This window comes from Heterocephalus glaber, unplaced genomic scaffold, assembly GCF_053883595.1.
Source record: "Heterocephalus glaber isolate CG9 unplaced genomic scaffold, H.glaber_assembly_v1.0 deba00001457, whole genome shotgun sequence".
NCBI lineage: Eukaryota > Metazoa > Chordata > Mammalia > Rodentia > Bathyergidae > Heterocephalus > Heterocephalus glaber.
In genome coordinates this window covers 9,752,527-9,772,517 of record NW_028258305.1, presented here as the reverse complement: position 1 = coordinate 9,772,517, position 19,991 = coordinate 9,752,527, and positions in this window count along the sequence as shown.

The window sequence follows — 19,991 nt, the reverse complement described above, 5'->3', positions numbered from 1 at the left end:
CCTTGAAGTTGCAATGGGTAAGGTGAAAGTCTCACAGCACTCCCCTCTGACTAAGGACTTCCTGTGGCCCAAGGGAGTTTGGTCAGTCCTTTCACAAAATGTCTAAAATTCAACCAATAAGGAAAGGGAGTCAAGGATGAATACCTTAGATTCCTCTTAAGCAGGTGAGATAATTCTCAGGTGCTCTAACCTTAAGAGAACCCTCCCAAAAATGGATCCCCAACTCCTCATAGTGGCAATTAGTGGTAATTTATACATTAATACCTCTTTAGCCTAATCTTCTGTACTCTTCCTGGAATCAACTCCCCCCAAAAAACTACCAGCACCTAAATCCCTTGTCACAGGATCTGCTTTTGAGGAAACCCAAAATAACACGACAGGCTTTGGAATCAGATAAATACTAATCCTTGTTTAATGACTTGGCTGCTTCTTGGCCTTAACCAATAAACTAATCTTTTAGAAGTTCAGTTTCCTTATTTGCAAAATGTGGGTGATAATAACTATGCCTACTTGTGACTGTGGTTACAAACAGGACACTCCGTACAATTATGAGACACCATGCACTCCCATCAGACTAGGAGAAAATGTCAAACCCCAACAATACTAAATGCTGGTGCAATTATGGGGGGAAAAGCACAGTTCATGCTCTTGTTTGGGAAAGAAAGCTGCTATGACTATTTGGCAAACATTATGATAATATCTCTCCAAATTGAAAATATACATGTGCTACGCTGTAGCAGCTCCTATTCTAGTAACACATCAGTACTCTAGGAAACTTGCACAAGAATGTTCATGGCAGCTCTGTTAATTATTATAAGAAGTAAGAATATTCTCCAATTTCTTCAGTAAGGAAACATCATTTAATAGTGGTATATTTGTACGATAAAGTATGATACAACAGCTAAGATGAATGGACTATTTCTATATTTATCATAAAATGTCAGAATCATAATAGTAAAATAAAATAGGTTATATAATATCATAGCAATATGAAACATTTTATGTGAACTCTTCAAACCACATAATTTAGTTCTACATGTTATTTATGGACAATTATATGGAAGTAAGAAGTAAAAACATGGATGCAGAGAACACTCATTTCATTAAAATGATGATCACTGAGGATACATGATGGAGAGTTAAGTTATTCTGTTGGTTTGGCGAAGTTGCTGAGCCTCTTCTTGCAAGTTCCTTACTTCCCATATCAATCAGGACTACCATTAAACTGAGTATCACAGACTGAGTGGCTAAATCACAGAAAAATTTGAGGATTGCTCAAAATTCTGGGGGTTAAAGTCAGAGATCCAAGTGTTGGCAAGACTGGTTCCTTCTGAGGCATCTCTCCCAATTTGTAGGTGGCCACCTTCTTCTTGTATCTTCACATGGTCTTCTGTTTGCACTTGTCTGAGTTCTAATTTTCTCCCATTTAAAGGCAACAGTTCTATTGAATTAGGGCCGATTTTAAAGATCTTATTTTAATTTAATTATCTCCTGAAAGACTATTTCCAAATACTGTCACGTTCTGAGGCACTAGGGGTTAGGATATTAACATGATTTGGGAAAGGGTGAGGAGTCATGATTCAGCACATAAAATTTACCACATAGAGAGAATAAAACCTGCTATGTAAATAATTGGTAAGATCAAAGAGAAAAAAACCACAATGAATAAATTAGAATTTTGCAGTTACCAAAGTAACTGAGACTGCCCACACTATATACGATAAAGTTGAGGCCACTTCAGTCTGCAAATAGACAACAATCCCTGCTTTGATCCTCTTTAGTAAACAAAGATGGAAGAGCATTGGCATAGCCTCTGATGGATACAGAAAAGTAAAGGCCAGTTGTTTCCACTAAGGTGCCTTTGGCCATATAAGTTACCCAGACTATAATCATACGTGTAATTGTAAAGTATCTGAGTTTCGTTCGTTTACATTTGGGTGCAGGCCCTTTCACAAAGTATTTGAGTCAGTTCTTTAAACATATGGTGGCAATTTGAAGCTATGTCCCACCACACAAGTTGTGTAGGGAAGGCTGTAGAGAATTGGGACCATCACATTTTTCATTCCTGCCTGCCTTGTGTCTGACTGCGCTGATGTGGTTCTGATATTCTGCCAGCTTAAGCCAAACCCCCCACAAAGCAGATCAATTCATTGGTGAAGGCTGTCGAATTAAATATATGCATATATCAGCTGATTTATCACATTTGCCCCCTTTAAAATAGCTCACAGTTCTCGTGCTACCTAACCTACAAGAGATGCTGAAAATATGGCTCCTTGTGCTAGAAAAAAACAAAAACAAAAAACCTGGGAATGAGCACCAAATAGCTCTCAGCTCTTGACTCCTTGCATGTCTATCTTTTGCCTGGTTCTGCCCTTCATCAAAGAAAGTATCCAGCAGCAATTTGGGTAAATGCCTGTACTTCTCATTGTATCTTTCATAGGCTCCTTCTAGGGATGCCAAAGACCTGCTAGTCTGTATTCCTTCCCTCTTCCTCACTGAAGCAAAGTGCATAATCCTCCTCAAGGACCAAAGCACAGCTTACCCCCATCAAGGCACTTAGAAACTGGGAAGAAGTTCAGCCTCTCTCAGCCAGACACTGACACCAGTGCGCTCTCGCCAGACCTGGGTGAACGTGGCTAACTGCAGTTCCGTTTTGTGATTCGTCTTCCTGGTTCACCTGCAGTGAGTTCTCATCTCCTAATCACATCCTGTGTGAGCTGCACAAAGATGTCTACACTTCCCTTTGGAGGTCACTGCCCGGCTTCTAAAGGTAAGAATGTGACAGGGCCAGACAGGCCTTACCATTTTAGCTGCAAGGTCCAGCTCCCACCACCCACTTTGCTCTGTGACCTAGCCAGCACTTATGATGCATTGTCCTATCACCTTCACCGTTTACCGCACAAAAGCTATTTAGCCAGTGCCTGCAACCCTTCAGCCTGCAATGCCTTGACAGCAGAGGTTATAGGAAAACAGAGAGAGAGGGAGAGGGGGAGAGAGAGGGAGAGAAAGAGAGAACAATGTGCAATCGGCACTGCATTAGAGATGGAAAAAGTACTTAAAGCCTGCAACATTCATCAAGACTGAATACATAAATGCCACATTTTGAATAAGCGAAGCAAAAGACAATGACAAAGGAAAGGCGCATTGCTTCAGGAATCTCTATCATTTTCATTTGCTGCTGTCAGGAACCTGTTTTTTGCCTCTCACTCTATCAGCCATTATAGCATTAATGAAGTAACCTCACATAGTTATTGACTGGCTTGTCAGAGGCCCTGCCTGATCCCTTAATAGAAACCATTGGTCTTCAGTTAAAAATGGGGTGAGCTGGGAGGTGCTGTGGGCATGTGCTGAATTTCAAGTGCACTCCTGAGGTTATCAAAAGCCATGAAATGCAAATTATTATATTTTTTAAACACACAGATTTCATGCAACTGAGCATATAAAATTGACTAATATTGTACTTTATGCATGCCTTATAATGTTTTCAAATATGGTCTGCATATGTTCTTCTCCTAGGAAGTTGTGGGTGGTATTTGAATAAGCAGAGGTAGGCCCAGTTTTATTTTGTTCCTTGAGTTGTCTCCTGTTTGCTGTAAGCTGGCACTTGTGCCTAATATACAGCCATGTTGGTACACTGTCTGCTCAAATAACACCACCCATCCTTTGTCTGAATTTCAGTTTCAGATCAAAGTCATTTGTCTTTCATGATTTTCTGTCCCCATATAAAAGTATCCAGCTCTTCAAACCAGTATAATATCATTTACTAGCAACTGCAGATTGGCAGGAGTCTAAGGAATAAATTTTTGTCTGAGAAGGCAATAAATTGGAAAATTATCCTTGGTATAGAGTTTTTAATTCCAATACCACAATACCACGGAGCAGATATGTTAAAACATAAGCACAACAAAACAGAAAAGGGTAAAAAATGACAAATCAAGGACAAAAAGCTTGGAAAGTTGGTTATATTTTGGAATCACAAATAATAAAGACAATTATACAGGATCAAGTTGGAGGGAGTTTTAAGGAGGTACTGATAAGAATGCATAGCTAGCTTTGTTTTGGGGGAAAATAGAGTAGTAGCTTCATATGGGTATTTAATTGCATCGTTTTCCCAATACAAAGTTTTGACCTTTTCTCTGCTTCTCTGGGGAGAAAACCTAGTGTCTATGCCTGTTGATTTGCATTATGGCTCTCCAAAAACTGGCTCCCTCTGACAGTCTATTGTGTGCCTTTCTCACCTTTGGGATCACCCAAAAACTAAAAATAAGTTCAAATTTTTCTTTTCTGTATATTTTATACTTAAATATCTTGTGGCTTCTCTTTGCCATCAACATTATCTTAACTGCTTTTTCAAGTGAGTGAGCTGAACACCCACCAAAATATATTATTATATTTTCTTACTCAGGAATGAAATAAAAGCCCTAAGACCTAGCCATTATATTAATAGTGATGATTCAAATTCCAGAGGTCCAGCTTAGTTTAGAGAAACTGACTAGCACCCCTCTTTAGCCTATTACATTCAAGTAACTATTTCATTAACCAGAAGAATAAATGAAAAATCATTTTTCTCTAAACCGTATCATCTCATTTAGGTCAGACTCAAATTTTTTCAAGAAATCCATATTTCTTTCAACTCTTCTTCACATGCCCACAAGTTTGCAAAATCCAAAATATAAAAGATATGAACTCTTCCTAATATCTGTCACTACTGGTGGCTATTAATTGTTTCACTTAAGAAGATATTTCTCAGAAGATAAGATCTATGTACAAAAAAGGTTTCCATGTACAAATTCAAATCAAAGATAGCAAGTATCACCATCTCATAGCTATTTTGAAAGCTCTATCACACTTCTTGGATAACAATAAACATAATTGTACATTCATATAACTTTAAAACTGGAATTCATCTTCATGCCACTTTAATTCAATGTTCTCACATTAGTCATAAATAAAATAGAGACTCTAATAAGATAAATGACTTGTTCAAGATCACATAATAAGTCACTGACATCTATGTCTTCATTTATTCAACATACATTTATTTGAGCATATCCTATGTGAGAAACACTGGAGTAAACCCTGAAGATATACAAATCACATATACTTGGTCCCTAATCATGTGTAGCTCTGGATCCTGTGTGGAACATACGTTGTTTAATAATTTGTAATGAGTGCTGTAATGAGAAACTTAGATATAGTAGTGTGTCCTGAGATGGGAGAAGTCAGAGAAGGACTCCAGACAAAGGGAATTTAAGATAGAATGAGACGTGAAGGATAGAATGGATTTGACTAATGATGATAATACAATAATAAAGCAGAGATTAGGAACTGGTATTTGGCAAAACACATGGCATGTGAAGAGGCAGGATGGTGTGTTCGAGAAATAAAACAGGTCCATGGACAGTAGAGGGTAGGCTGTGGAGTGGGAAGATGGAGAGACCAACAGAGGTGTGGTTTGAATGGACAATTCTGAACCTCCTTCTCAGGATATTCTGCAGTCACTCGAGGTGTTACACAGAGGAGTGAGCTACCAAATGTATGATGTGTGAGAGTAATCTGGCTAGCACTTGTAGGAGTTAGAAGCAAGGCTGGAGAAAGAGAGCTCAGTTAGAACTACACCAAGTAGAGAGATGAAGATGAGGTAACCCTTGTGAGGGCAGTTAAAGAGATATTGAGGAGTGAGGTTGACTGACCCTGGTGATCGGACAGACCTGAGAAAGGAGAAGGAGGAGGTAGGAAGAGATAGGATAAAAGGTGCCTTCTCACAATTCTTATTGAGATTACTGGGTACTTACTCACTGTAATAGGCAACAGATGAGAATCACATTTGGGTGAAAGAACACGATTAGTCTGTTTATACAAGTTAAATAATTAACAGTCATTTCAGTCACCAAGTGAATAAACATAAACAAATCTCAAAACCAGAATGCAAACTAGGTTTGCAGACCCCCAGTCCAGTGTTCTTTCTCTGTACCTCTATGAATAATGACTCCTTCTTACCTAAAGTGCTGAATGTTCAAAGCAGCTTTCTAAAGACTAACTACTAAAGAACTTTGAGCCACAATAGAAGACTTCTTTGGAATAAGCCCCTAGATTTTTCCATTTTCAGGCTTTATAGTCTTAAAAGTCATGGTACAACTTTCACCCAGTACATTATTAGTTATAAAAGAAAAAAGAAAAGAGAAACAGCTTACCCTTTATACATTTCCCACTTTAGAGCTCACAAAGCATGTTCCCAAATGTAAATTATCACATTTAATCTCCTAAAGGAAGTACCTTTTGTACTGCTTCCAGTCACTGCCATGTCATAGATTGCCTGGACTTACAGTGAAGTGTCCTTATCAACCCCATTGAATTGCCTGCCTGTTCAGACCCACAGCCTGTAGCTCTCTAGGAATCTACTATAAATACACTCATATGTAAATAAGGAAACTGAATTAGAACATCCTCAAGATTCTGTCTGCTTTAGGTTTCTATAAATCTAAGCCTGAAGTGTAGAGTTCTGGGGTATTGAATTTTTAGTATCTTATTAGTAAATTAGAGACACACAATGAGGAAAAACAAAAACAGGCCATGTTAGAAAACTCCAGGAAGAATATGAGATTATGAGGAAAGGGCTTCCATTGAGAAAGAATTGTTGGGATAGTGAAACTTGGAAGCCAAAGAAGAATGAAGAAAGGCAATAAGAGAAGTTAGATACATCATTTACATGGGATGTGGACTGGCATCCACTCAGCAAATATTCTCATTTCCCTCAACTCAATGTGGATTAGCAGATATCTGGGTCATTGTGAGTCCTGCCTCACGATGCATCCACCACAAAACATGAGCAGAACAATCGTACTTTCATCTTGCTGACATGAAAAGGAGTAAGCTTTTCTATTTTTTTTTTGTTGATTAGTTTTTCATAGTGACAAACTGCAATAACTAAGAGCAGAAAGTCACAGACAGTTTGTGAGGCAGCGGGAGGCGGGAGTTGATTATTTTAATATAGTATGAATAGTGGCATATAATTTTTTAAAACAGGCACACACTCCCTCCCACCACACATACATACTTAACTATATATATAAGCACAGGCATATACACCCTCACAAACACACTGGATGCAAACACAAGCACCTCCCCACACACATGCGACCATATAAACACTCATCATTGTACAGACACATACAGGCACATTCCCTCTTTGCTTGGATTTCACAACTACCCCCAAATGCCAAGTACTAGCCACTAGGAAGACCTTATGGTTCAAGCTGGGAGGCAGTGACTTGAGCTCCTTAAGACCTGATCATTCAAGCTGTCTTTCTCTTGCTTATCTTTTTAATGTATTGTCAGCACGATATTGCCAAGTCTTCTCTCCTTATACTGACAATATTTCTTTATAGAAATAAGGAACATTGTTCAGCTTGAAGACATAATTTTTTATTTTTAAAATGTGTTTAATGAGAGGACTCATCGTTTGTGGAAAGAAGTAAAAAGAGTCATGGGCACATTTGGATTTTTTCCATACTAATTAGATGCTTATTCCCAGGAAAGCGTTTGGGTTTTCAATCAAGTCTCAGAAGTTCATTGGTCTCCTGGATTAAACAACTCTGCTTCTCCCTGACCTGACCCTCTTTTTGTTTTATTATGTAGATCTGACCTTTGCTTCACAAAGGTGTTGGCACTGAGAAGACATCAGTAAAACTTTGTCTGCCTCAAAAGAGTAGAGTTCAAGGCCCTGCCATATGACTCCCACCCCTGGGCCTGGCACACTTTTCTCTGGTTGCCCTGGGGTACTGATGTTCATGAACACTGTCACAGGTAAGCCTCAGATATTTTTCTAGCCAAAATTTCCTAGGTCAAAGAATATCTCCAAGCAAAGGAGAAAAGTATATCAAATCCCCAATGGTATCCTGAGTGAGACCTGAGTGTGTCAGAATGTCTTAAGCTTCTGTTTCGTAAGATCTTCAGCATATTTTTAGCATGCAAATGGATCATCTTTTCTTCTCTGTCTTTCTTTTCCTCTATTTTTTTTAAAGATTGAGGAGTGACAAAATAATTAGCATTCAGCTCAGTAGGCCAATCATTTACCCTCCTCTAAGGAGGTCAAAGAGCATGATACTGCCCCGCCAGAAACTTTTTTCACACAAAGGGGATGCAGTCTGGAATATCCAAATATATCAAGACTTTAAATACCTATACTGAGTTTTTGAAACTCCAATAGACACACCATTATGGGGAAATTACTTAATCTATTTCAAGATTTATCACCATTGTGCTCTATGCACCAGGTTAAAATAGAATGCCTCAGTGAGGCCTCAGTGGGTCATGAGTCCAATTCACACTGCAGTCATTTCACAGTATATTGCAAAGTTTTGGACTGAGCCTTTAATCCACCAAATTATTAAATCCTAGCTTTGCACTGTTATGCATGTAAAAACACTCTACCAAATGAATCTGCTTTGCATTGCCCTCAAAATATTGCTGCAACACAGAAAAGGGTAGGAATCTGAAACATTCTACAGCTCACAGGGGTACAGTTTATCAAGAGGTGAAAGAGAGTTTGTGTAAAGCAAGAAAAGGAACTATTGTGTTGGATTGATTTAAGACTAAATGTACCCTGTCAAAAAAAAATTGATTTTTCACCTGTCAGGCAGTCATTTTTACAAATGTATGATATGGGTACTGATTAGTGAAAATGCTCTTTTCTAGGTGAATTATAATGTAACCCTTTGCTTCCTTGCTGTTAATCTTACAGTTCCCCCTTTTGTGCGACTCACTTGTGTACTGTTTCAGTTTCTAGGGAAAAGGTTAAGAGACACATTCATACCAAAGTAGAATTGATCTTTCAAAACCATCAAATGGGCTTACAGTGAAAAGAGGAAGACAATGCCCAGCAAAAAACAAAGAAACTTGTGCACAGTGTGGAGGTCCTCAGTATATAAGGCACCAAATTCCATTTTCATATAAGAAACACGTGAGAACCGGCACTCTCAACACCAGCACTGACGTTTCTCTGAAATTCTTATGACTATGTCATCAACCCACATATTTTCCAAACAAATTGTCTCATGTTTGTTTGCTTTTAAAAAAAAAGATGCTATTGTCCTAGATGAAAATGAGACTCTGTAGTAAAAATGTCAGCATGAAAACACAGGAAGAGGAAAAAAAAAACCTCAGATAAAAAAAAGAGTCTGAGCAGCCTTTGCTAGAGGCCTGGATATGAATGATTAAGAGTAATTTCAAAAACTATGGCAAATATATTGAAAGTCTTCTCATAAGAATGTTGTGTGAATAATGCTAGGATTTTTAAAGGCAATTTGTTTTTATGACACTTTTTTTTGAACCTGCGGAATTTAGTGACAACAACAAAATCAAGGGTTATTGACATCTTGTAGCTGAAAAGCATAAGCTGGCATCATTTTGCAACCTTGTTTTCCTGGGTTACAAGCAGAGTAAAAATAAAATGTATCTGGCAGTTGAGAAATGGCAGAGTACTCTCTGTAAATTGTATTACAGATTATTTACCAAATGAATTGTTTCTCTTTTTTAAGATGTGAAACAGCAGAGCACAGAAAAGGCCATGCAGATGTGATAGAGAACCAGGAGAATCTCCACCTCCAAAGTCATCGGTGTTTTTGGTAGACTATGCTGGGCTGCAGTTTTGGTAATACTTCTGTGTCTATTTGGACAAAATCAGTGATTCATATCAAGAAACTGCCCTTCTACTCTTCGGAAAGTCAGAATTGAGAATGATCAAATTAAGATAAGAACACACAATCTGCTTTATCTTTCTTTTAAAAATACAGCTGAAAAATTTTAAAATGAAAAGTCAGGTTATTGAATCTCACTCATTTGCTTAATGATAAATAGGAAATTATAAGCAGTGAGTATATATTTCTTCTCAGTTCCAAACAATGCCTCATGGAGCTCTGCTCCAAAAGAGAAACTTTCTGCAACAGACTGAGGGAGCACATAGAAGGCAGGACTGAGATACTCAGAAATTCAAACTCCAAACTGTTTCTGCTCAGGCATGGGTGAACCGAGTACTAGTTATCTCACCCAAATTGCCTCCGCTCTTCCTGAAACATTAGCTATGTCTGTGGCCCCATCCAGCTGGAACAGTCTAATTTGTATGAATCATAACAATTCTAACAGATTTAATTAAACTTGCCTGTCAAATTGTATTTTGGTTGTCTTCATAACTAATTTCTGAAAAGTCAGTGATCATAGCACATGCAGTGTTGGTTGGAGGTTTTCAGGTGCCCATGAACTCAGGCGCTGCTATTTACAATCTTGATTTAGATGTCACTGTCCCTCCTCATTTCATCTCACTTCTGCACCAGTGTGACTTCACTGCATTTCCCCCAGGGTACAATGGAGACAGAATCTCTTACACACCATCTTTCTGCAGTGATAAATGCTTGACTGTTCTTTGTTTTGTCAGTAATACTTGAGAAATTGAGAAGGTTAGGAGCTGGAGAACAAGACTACTGTAACGGTCAGTGGTGAAAAATAAAATAAGCCCAGAACTTTGAGGAAATGGGAAGAGAAAATAAAATACAGCCATTTCTCATTTAACAACCGGTTCTGCTCCTGCTCATTAAATGAATTTGTTGCTAAATGAGGAATTGTATATAGTACGTACATTACAATGTTCAGAACAAAGAAATGGTCAAAGGAAACTCCAATTGGATGACTTTGCTTTTATTTCCATAACTCTTACATGCAGTACTGTAATGTATAATAAAACATAAAACTACAGTACTATACTATACAGTACAATGAGCAAAAATTACAGTCCCGTGTAAACAAGGTGTACTGTACAAAAGAAGACATCGAGGCTCTATAAACAAGATATACAGAGCTGTAGAAAAAAATAGATGTGTCATAAGTGCAAACAGCAACCCTGCATCGTAAGTCCAAGCAGTAGTTAAACAGGTAGGTTATAAAATGAGGAATATCTGTGCCACTAAAAAATTCTAAAGTATTACAGAATGGGCTATATAGAAAAAGAAATGAATTTAAAACAAAAGCAGAAAGTGTTGAAGAAAAAAAAACATACACATGGAAGTATCAGTAGAAAGACAATAAACATCCATGGCTAAGGGCAGGATATCAAAAGTGATGATTACACACAGGGGAGCATTGGGTTCTATGTATGACCTCTTAGGCCCCCATCTCACACAGATAGTTCATCCATGACCCCTACAGAAAAAGGGAAAAAGGGGTTCCCTTCAAGTAAAGGATTATTAAACAGTCACTTTAATCCAGAGGCCTATAAAGCCATCCTAAGTCATAGTTTTGCTTTTCTTAATTAAAAAAGCTTTAACTCTCCCCTCATCACTTGCAGGCTGAATTGGTTTGATCCAGAGAGGCAGTTATGCATAAGAGCAACCACTCTGTATTGAATTAGGGGATCTCTCATGCAACACATTTCACCAATTACAAGGTAGGGATGCAATTCTATGATTTATCATACATTATACTGTTAAGTAATATAACATTATAGATACAATTTGTACCTATCTCTCTGCAGATTAGAGAGGTGGCACATGAAGAGAGGATCATTAAACACAGAGCAAGGGCAAGGGCCAAGCTCTTCTCTTTAACAAGCTGTTCCAAGTACCACCTCTCTAATCCATGGAGAGAAAAGAATAAATTGTTCCAGAAGCTTATTCCATATAGTGCTCTTTGAGGTTGAGGCATTATTTAAACAAAAATACAAGAAAATATCATTTCATGTAGGATGTAGCTCTCCTGAATTTACAGCCTGATCACGGGGCAAGGAAACAAGTTTGGATTTATTGGGATAATTCCTCACTGCAAAAGTGATGAGATTCTTTACACATGCACGGGTATGGATGTGTGTGTAGACCTACATCACAATGGAGGGAGCAAATCCAGCTTAAGTACAATGCATATTGGCATTCTGATTTAAATGAGGTGAAATTATTGAAATGACTCTGGATATTGTTTATGCATTGCATTAGACCACTGCTGTCTACAAAAACTATAATGCAAACCACATACATAATTTTACATAGTAGCTCCATTTTTAAAAAGTAGCAATAGGTGAAATTATTTTAATATTTTATCTAAATACATGCAAAACATACACATAATAAAAATTATTAATGATATATTTTACAGTACACATCTTATTGCAAACTAGCTTCATCTCAAGAGTTCAAAGGCCACACATACCTGTGGCTGCCATATGGGATAGTACAGCAGTAGAACTATGTATGGTTTTCTGGGACTTCAGTCTCCATTTTAGCTTCACTTCTTTCTTTGGAATTGGGCATATTTTTAGCCACTTTACCCAAAGCTGCAGAAGTACTTATAAGTAAAAAATAGATGAAATTGTGTTTCGTCACCCTGAATATAAACCTCCAGTCCACCAAGATTTAGGTTCCTGTTGTTTAAAGCTAAGCTCCTTGACCTCATCTGCTCTGTCTGTGTCTCCTAAGGCATATAAATGTGGACATAAATATCAACTCAACAGACAACCCAGACTCATCTTATTAGAACACCTTGCTTGTAATATTCTTTCCCCTATAAGGCTTCTGTACTACCACTTCCAGCTGTATTAAACTCAATTAGATTCCCTTTTGCCCTGACTACACCCTTTTATAACAGGAAAATTGTATAATCCGCTTGAATGGCAGTAAAATGAGGTAGGCAAAGATATAAGGACAGCATTAGGCTGCCTCATAAACTCTGGCTTGTCATGGGACAAGTCATTGATTTCTATTGGCAATCTCATTGTAATGTCAGACTGTAACTTGAATTCATTCTTTACTCCTCTCTGAGGTAAACAATGGGCCAAGGAGTAGAAATGGACTAGAATGAAAATACAGTAATTACTCTCAGAAATAATTGGGTAACTTGACTTGTCTGATATCCGAGAAAGCATGGCAGGTTAGCTGGGCCCCATACAACACCTGAACTAACTGCCCCCAAATTAGTATCTGCCTTTGGACCTTGGAAAAAGCAATTCAACTGTGACTTGTGTTAGAAAGCCAATGAAAGAGGAGATGAAAAGCAAATTATTTGGCAGAGGAGAAAAAAGGAGAAATTCCTTATTTCTGGAGTATCCTTACTATTTCTACTCATTAAGACATAACTGTCATACATATATGCGTGTGCATGTGCTGGAAAAACCATGAGTTTTGGAGTCTGAAAGATTTATCTTAATATTTTCTAAATCTAAGTTTTAAAAATCATACATTTTCTAACTTTAATATTTTAAATGGTTTCTACTCTTTATTTGGCATGTGATATTAGATAAGCTCTGTGCCTCTATGAACCTTAGTGTTCTCATATACAGCAATGCTCCCATGTGATGTTTGCCCAACTGCAATGGTCTAAACCACATGTATGTTCCCATGATCACAGCACACTCAGCCATATTTGGGTGGAGGAAGAATATGGCCCAATGTTTGCTCAAGAATCAGACATATGGTAACAATGAATGAAAGATAAGGTTCTTTTTGGTTTTGTTTTTTAATTGTTTTACACAGCTCCATATTACTATTCCAGCATAACTGCCTTGCCAGAAAGAACTCAGTTTAGAAAGCTGCTTCATAAATTTTATAAACCAGTCAGTCTGTTAAAAGTTCTCTTTGAATATACGTCCAGCACCATGGCAAAGTACTTTGGGGACAGGATCAGTGCAGATACTAGCAGTATTCAGGTGAACTTAGTTAAGAGTCTACAGTAGTTTTTTCCTCTGTATTCTCATAGATTATAACTTTAAAATCACACTACAATGTGTCTCTCATTAGATGATAAAGTCATGATTATGGACACACTGTATTTCTGAAACTAGAAGATAATTATGTATGTTGATTTGTGTGCAATGGTAATTAACCAGTAAGCACTTATGGAACGTTTAACACAGAGATAGATATATCTCAGCATATGTAACATAATAATCCATTATTTTTTAATAAAAAAAGAATATTCTGAGTATTTTCCATGTCACCTTATTTGAACTTTGTAGCATTCTTGTGAAATTAGTTCAATATTTCTGTATCCATTTTATGTTCCTGATGGATTAAGGCTGCCCAATTTTCCATCACCACCACACTCCTGGCCCTTACTCAAATTGCTTCTATTTACTCATTTATGGGCCTTTGTTAATCTATTGTAATTTTAAGTGGTCCAGGTGGGCGATGCCCATGTTCTTTTGGTAATATTTCTTTCTTGCCTAGAACTGTCCCTCAGTCTAATATTTTTTGATGTTCATTCATTTCTTTACACATAAGATGATGTTAATAGATGAAAGGGGTCCTTTTAAGGGTCTTGACAAATGAAAATATTGACAAATTTATATCTACTCCTTGTTTAAATAAAGGAAAAGAAAAAATAAAGAAAAGGTTCAGTGATCAGTGAAAGCAAAAAAGGGAACTACAAATTCAAATAAAAGTGTGTTGCATGGCCCCTTTCCTCATGTATTGTGTTCTCTGTGGGCAAAACAAGGCTGAGCTAGGAATGTCCAGTGGGTAATACAGCTTTTCAACTAAAGGGAAATTTGAGAGTACTGGACCAATAAGGACCATGGCAACAGAGAAGAAAGTGACAAACAAGGTTTAACCTCAGTTGGGAAAAGAAAACTATTTTAAAAAACTTCAGAACACTTATTTTTTAACTCATTTTGGATAAAATGAAAGACTTGGCTGAGCAAAGGACAAGGAAGTGGTAAGTTCTCTTATTTGGACAGCAAGAAGATATGGACCACTTTGAGCTCTGAAACCAATTCACACGTTCTGACTAATTTGCTTAGCTTCTCTTAAACTTAGTTTCTTCTGTAAGATGGGAGAAGAGCTTAAAGGCCTCTTTGGGGTCTAAGATGCCTTATTATAGCAATAGTAATAATCAATCTGTGTACTGAGCGTTATTCAATTCTTCTAACAATGCCTCATGCAGAAGAGTATCAGACCATTTTACTTATGAGATAATTGAGACAGGCACAGTCTGACCTGCTCAAGGCCAGACATGAGATTTCAGCTCAATTCTGGCCCTCCCTTTATTCCATCAATTCTGTCTCATTAGTCTATTATGCAATAGAAGCATTATCCAAAATCCAATTTTACAAAGAAAGGAATGGTGAGATAAGAAAAAAAAGTTTTCAATTCTCTTTCAACCACCACAAAAATAACAGAAAAACCTTGAAGTTGCCGAACTAGTCCCTTGTGAGCCAGGGAACACCTTCGTCAGATCATTGTATCTCCAATATCCATTGAGGTTATCTTTCCTGATGGGGTTTTCTGCTGAGATAGATTTGCGTGTAAACTTGATAGTCATAGTATGCTATTCAGACTTGAGCCATATTTGAGATTCCTAAACTAATATAATCATTAATATCTGACATAATATGTCCATGTGTAATTAAGCAAAGCAAAAATCCTGCCCAGGCCGGTCTCCTCATTCTCTTCCAAAGACCTTTAAAAAAGAAAGAAATCATTATGGCTAATAGTGTTGGATTTCATTAGTGTCTCCTCTTTCCATCATCGTTTAAAATGCCCAGTCTCCAACAGCCACTACAATGGCAGGAGAACAGTGGAGCATCACAAATGGTGGGACAACTGTGGAGATAATCCACAGCCAAGGAGGGATAAACAGAGACAGGGCATTCAAGTCCACAATTTGACCTCAGCAAAGTTCTCAGAGGTAGGGAAGAGAAAACAAAGCAACCTGAGAGGACTTCAGAATTTTCAAAGCCTGATCCTTTATTCCTCTTTACCTCCATCTTTAAACCGTAGTTACCTGACGTCACCATTTCTGGTGCCTATCTCTGGCCAGCAATTAAGGTGGCCGGCATGACTTCATCTCCGTTCTTCCCCGCTCATCCCATCCATCTCTGTTCATCCAGGTCGTAAGTAGAATGGACAGGGAGCCCAAAGCAGCCTCTCCAGGGCTCTGGTATGTTGCTATCATATAGAGAATAGCAATATGGCTACTGGCTGTGACAAGAAGCCTAGGGAAGAACAGGAAACAAAGGAGGGGTGAGTTAGTTCTGGAGGCCAAGATTTTGATTAAAGTTCTTCTCAGGTTTCTCTCTGCCCGTGGCCTGGGTCAGCACACAGATTTCAGCCTCCTAGCCCTGGCAGAAAATAGCAGGTCCAAAGGAGCTCTCTTGTCCTGAGCTCAGAGTCACCCTTACAACAATCTCCCAGCTCCCTTCCAATTGTCAGAGATCATATTAGTGCAGTTGTGAAGGTTTGACATAAGGATGAACAGAAGGGTTGTTACTGGCTAGTGAGAGGAGAGAAGTTTCCAGTCCAAATGAGAAAAAAATCCTCCCCTAATGAATAATGCTGAGCGTGGGGGAGGAGAGTGACGTCTTGTCTCTAACTCTCCCCCTTCTCTCCTCGCCCTCCCACTGCCCTCCCTTCTTCTCCCCTCTCTCCCTCGCTCTGCTCTCCTCTTCTGTCCTCTCCACCCCCCCATTAAAGACACAAACCACAAGACAGAAGAAAATGTGTCCTCTTGTTAAAGTTTTTTCCTAGTAGGAGTCTGTAAAGGGCTCAGAGTCATGTTCAGGGATGTCATTGTCCCTATTTCCCAAACCAAGGATGCTCACAGAAGGTCAGCATCAAACACATGAGCATTTTATGGCATAGAGAGATTTCCTTGTGAAGCCTTCTTTTTCAGCATTCCTTGTCCTCACCCCACCTCAATCAGTGCGAAAACCTCCCAATGGAAATGAGTTCAGTGGTGGACTGAGGAGTGGAGAAACAGGTAAAGCTTCGAGGATCAAGTGATCAGAAAGTCAGAGTTCAAGATGCTCCAGATCCTGAGAGGGGCAGGGCCCAATTTGTGCCAGTGTGGTTGAGTCACCAAGAGGCCACATAAAATGACCTTATTTGGAAATGAAACATTAAGCTTCCCCAGAAAATAAATTAAATAAACACAGTGACCCTTTAGGTTTGATATCATTGCATTAATATAATAACAATAATAAAGCTGACATAGACTCACAACCTGTAATTTGTAAATTTAGCTTCATGTTTCATATCTGTATAAAAGTTAAAGCACATCTTCCACTGATACAAATACAAATTTGATTTCATTTTCTTCTTTCTAATTCACCCCACCCTGCACTCCTGATTAACTCTTCTGCTACCTCATTTTCTCAGGTGCTTCCTTATTCTGTATTGAGTCAAAAATCTGGGCTGTCCTTTCTGAAGGGCCCTTGAATGCCATTTAACCTGACTGGTGGTGATGTGCTCGGCAGGAGGGGAGCGATGAAGCAGAACAGGGATGATCACAAATTGAGAACTGTTCTTCCAAATAATAGAAAGGGAGAAATTAGGCAAAGCACCCTTTTCATCATCTCCCCTATCCCTGCTCAATTTTGCATAAAGAATCCCTGGGAATCCTGAAAGGTGTTCTCTTTGCATTTGTAGAATGACCCCTAAAGAGGTCACTGTCACTCCCAAGGGCTGAAAAGCTCTGGCTGGAGCTGGCCATTTCAGTCTAGCCACAGGCAGAGGCAGGCTGTGGTGGAGGGTAAGGAAGGTCACTGGGCTGGCCAGGGGATTTTCTTACCCAGTAGCTGTGTGTTTTGGAGCCAACCTGGAAATGTTAACATAAAAGCTTTCCAATAAACTACATGGTGTTTGCATATCTTATATACACCAGAGCGACAGATAAATGTCTGGTGGAAAGAAGGGAAGAAAGAAAAATGAACTCAGCTATTAAGTAGCTATAAAATGTTTTTCTCTCCTTCCTATTTCAAAAGCTTCCATAGTATAAATAGTGGTCAAAAGTTCAGTGAACTGTCTTGTAGTGTGGATCTCCATTCAAATGGGGCTACTTTCTGAGAGTCTCCTGACACCATATCTAATTTCCAAAATGAATATGCTTTAATTTTCCTTCTTCATGCATTGTGCTTTTTCCTCATTTAAAACAGCAACAGCCTCTGGCTGTAAAGGACATCACATTTCTGTGTGAGATGAAGTTTTTTTTCCCTGTATGCAGGGGAAAGGCATGGGTCAGGGGAGAAAAAATATATGCAAAAAACAGCACACCCCACTGACCTCGGTATATTTTACATTACAATTTTGCCATTTCCAATATAGGTTCATTTTGCAATGGACCATATCAACCATATTTCAGGGTTAAAAAAAGGGAAGAGAGAGTTAGGGGAGGCATTGTCTGCATACAGTATGTCCTAGTACAATGTACTGATTGTCTGATTAGGGTGGAGTGTCACCTACAGAGAACACACAGGGACACATACATAACTCCAGCCCTCAATGCCGAACACATTTGCAAAATAAATGCCACGAATGGATTTTGCCAATTAATAGAAGCATTAGGAGACTTCTTTGTGAATGTAGCCAAGAACAGCTATTTTTAATGACGTGAATGTTATATTCAGCATCTCTAATCTCACTTGAAAGCATCGATGTCCCACTACCTCATTGTGAAAACACTACAAATAGAAACTGAGCACCTTAGTGATCTGGTTATATCTAGTTATCTATAACTATATGACAAAGGAAGATACTTTAGACATAGATACAGATATACAAATATATGTCTTTAGATACATAAATATACAAATTTATATATCCATTAAATGTTATGTGTTTAATATATTTCCTTGATATATAAATATAGATATTTCAAAGGATTCTAGATACAGATATATACTCCTCAAAATATATGGCTATAAATATGAATATATAGGTAGATAGATAACATTTCTCAAAAGGATCAATATGTTCCTTTACTAACTCAGATACCTCCTAAAACTAAGCAGTTAATAAGATGGAAGTTTTACATGATGATAAGCTTCTTAAATGACATGGATATTAATTATTTACCATAACTGTAAGGTGATTGTAGAGATGGTGCATGATATTTCTTGCTAAATCATCCCCTGCCATGAATAATTATTGATGTGTTACAGTTTTTATTGGCATGCCCTTGTCTATCCATTATTCAATACAAATTTTTTGAACAGGACATAGCGGGTTAGAAGTAGGTATGAAGCTTGGCCACTGTCTTCAAAACACTTACAGTTCAGTGAAGGAAATCAAATGTATAGTCTTGAAACCACTGAAAATAAGTCTTGGGATTTGGTACATCAGATAAATCCTTGCTACTTGAATTAAGCTAGGTTTTATTGGCAATAAAATGTACAAAGTTGACAAATTAGGGCTGTCTAGAGTAGTCAAATATGACTTGACAAAAGAGGTGACAATTTGTCTGGATCTTGAAAAATGGATAAAACAGTAAGGCAAGAAAATAATGAAAAAAAAAAGGAAGCTACTTTGGGCAGAGAAAAGAGCAGATGCAAAGATGCAAAGACTGAGCAGTTGTGAGTGATTCCCTCTCCAGGTGCTGTGAGCAGACAGATACTTCAAATGGTGCGCCATACTCCAAGTAATGACTTTGCCTTTCAAAACTAAAATGAGTGATCAGTGTGTAGACCTAGTGTTCTAAAAACTTGGGTTCCAAGACATTTATACCACAAAGGGAAGTGAATGGGTACTCACTTCCTTGAGTCTTGCCCGAGCCCAGTACTGTGATCATCCCATAGAATATTCCATTACTGGTCTGACAGCAGTGAGCAATTGTTCCATCTCACAGATGAGGGAACTTCAGCTAAGAGATGTGGCTGTGCCAGAGGTCACTAGTGTTGCTGCCCATCCAGGCAGTCTAATTTCAAAGTCCAAGCACATTCAGCTAAAACACACTTCCCTTCTAAAAAGTAGAGATAGAAAGACAACCACGAAAAAGATGCCTTGTGAAAAGTCAAAAATAATTAATGGTCTTACTGGAAAGCAAATGATAAAATTAGTGAATTTTCCTTTCGGAAAAACCTATTAAAATCTAAACGCATAAAACTGATATATCAGGTCCTGATTGCTCATCAGATGGTAGTTCTTACCACAGAGTTTAACCAGCAAGATCTTCTGACACACTTAAAACTTCATTTACAGTGAATTTTAGGCACACCATAAAGAACAAAGAAAGTTGCCTAA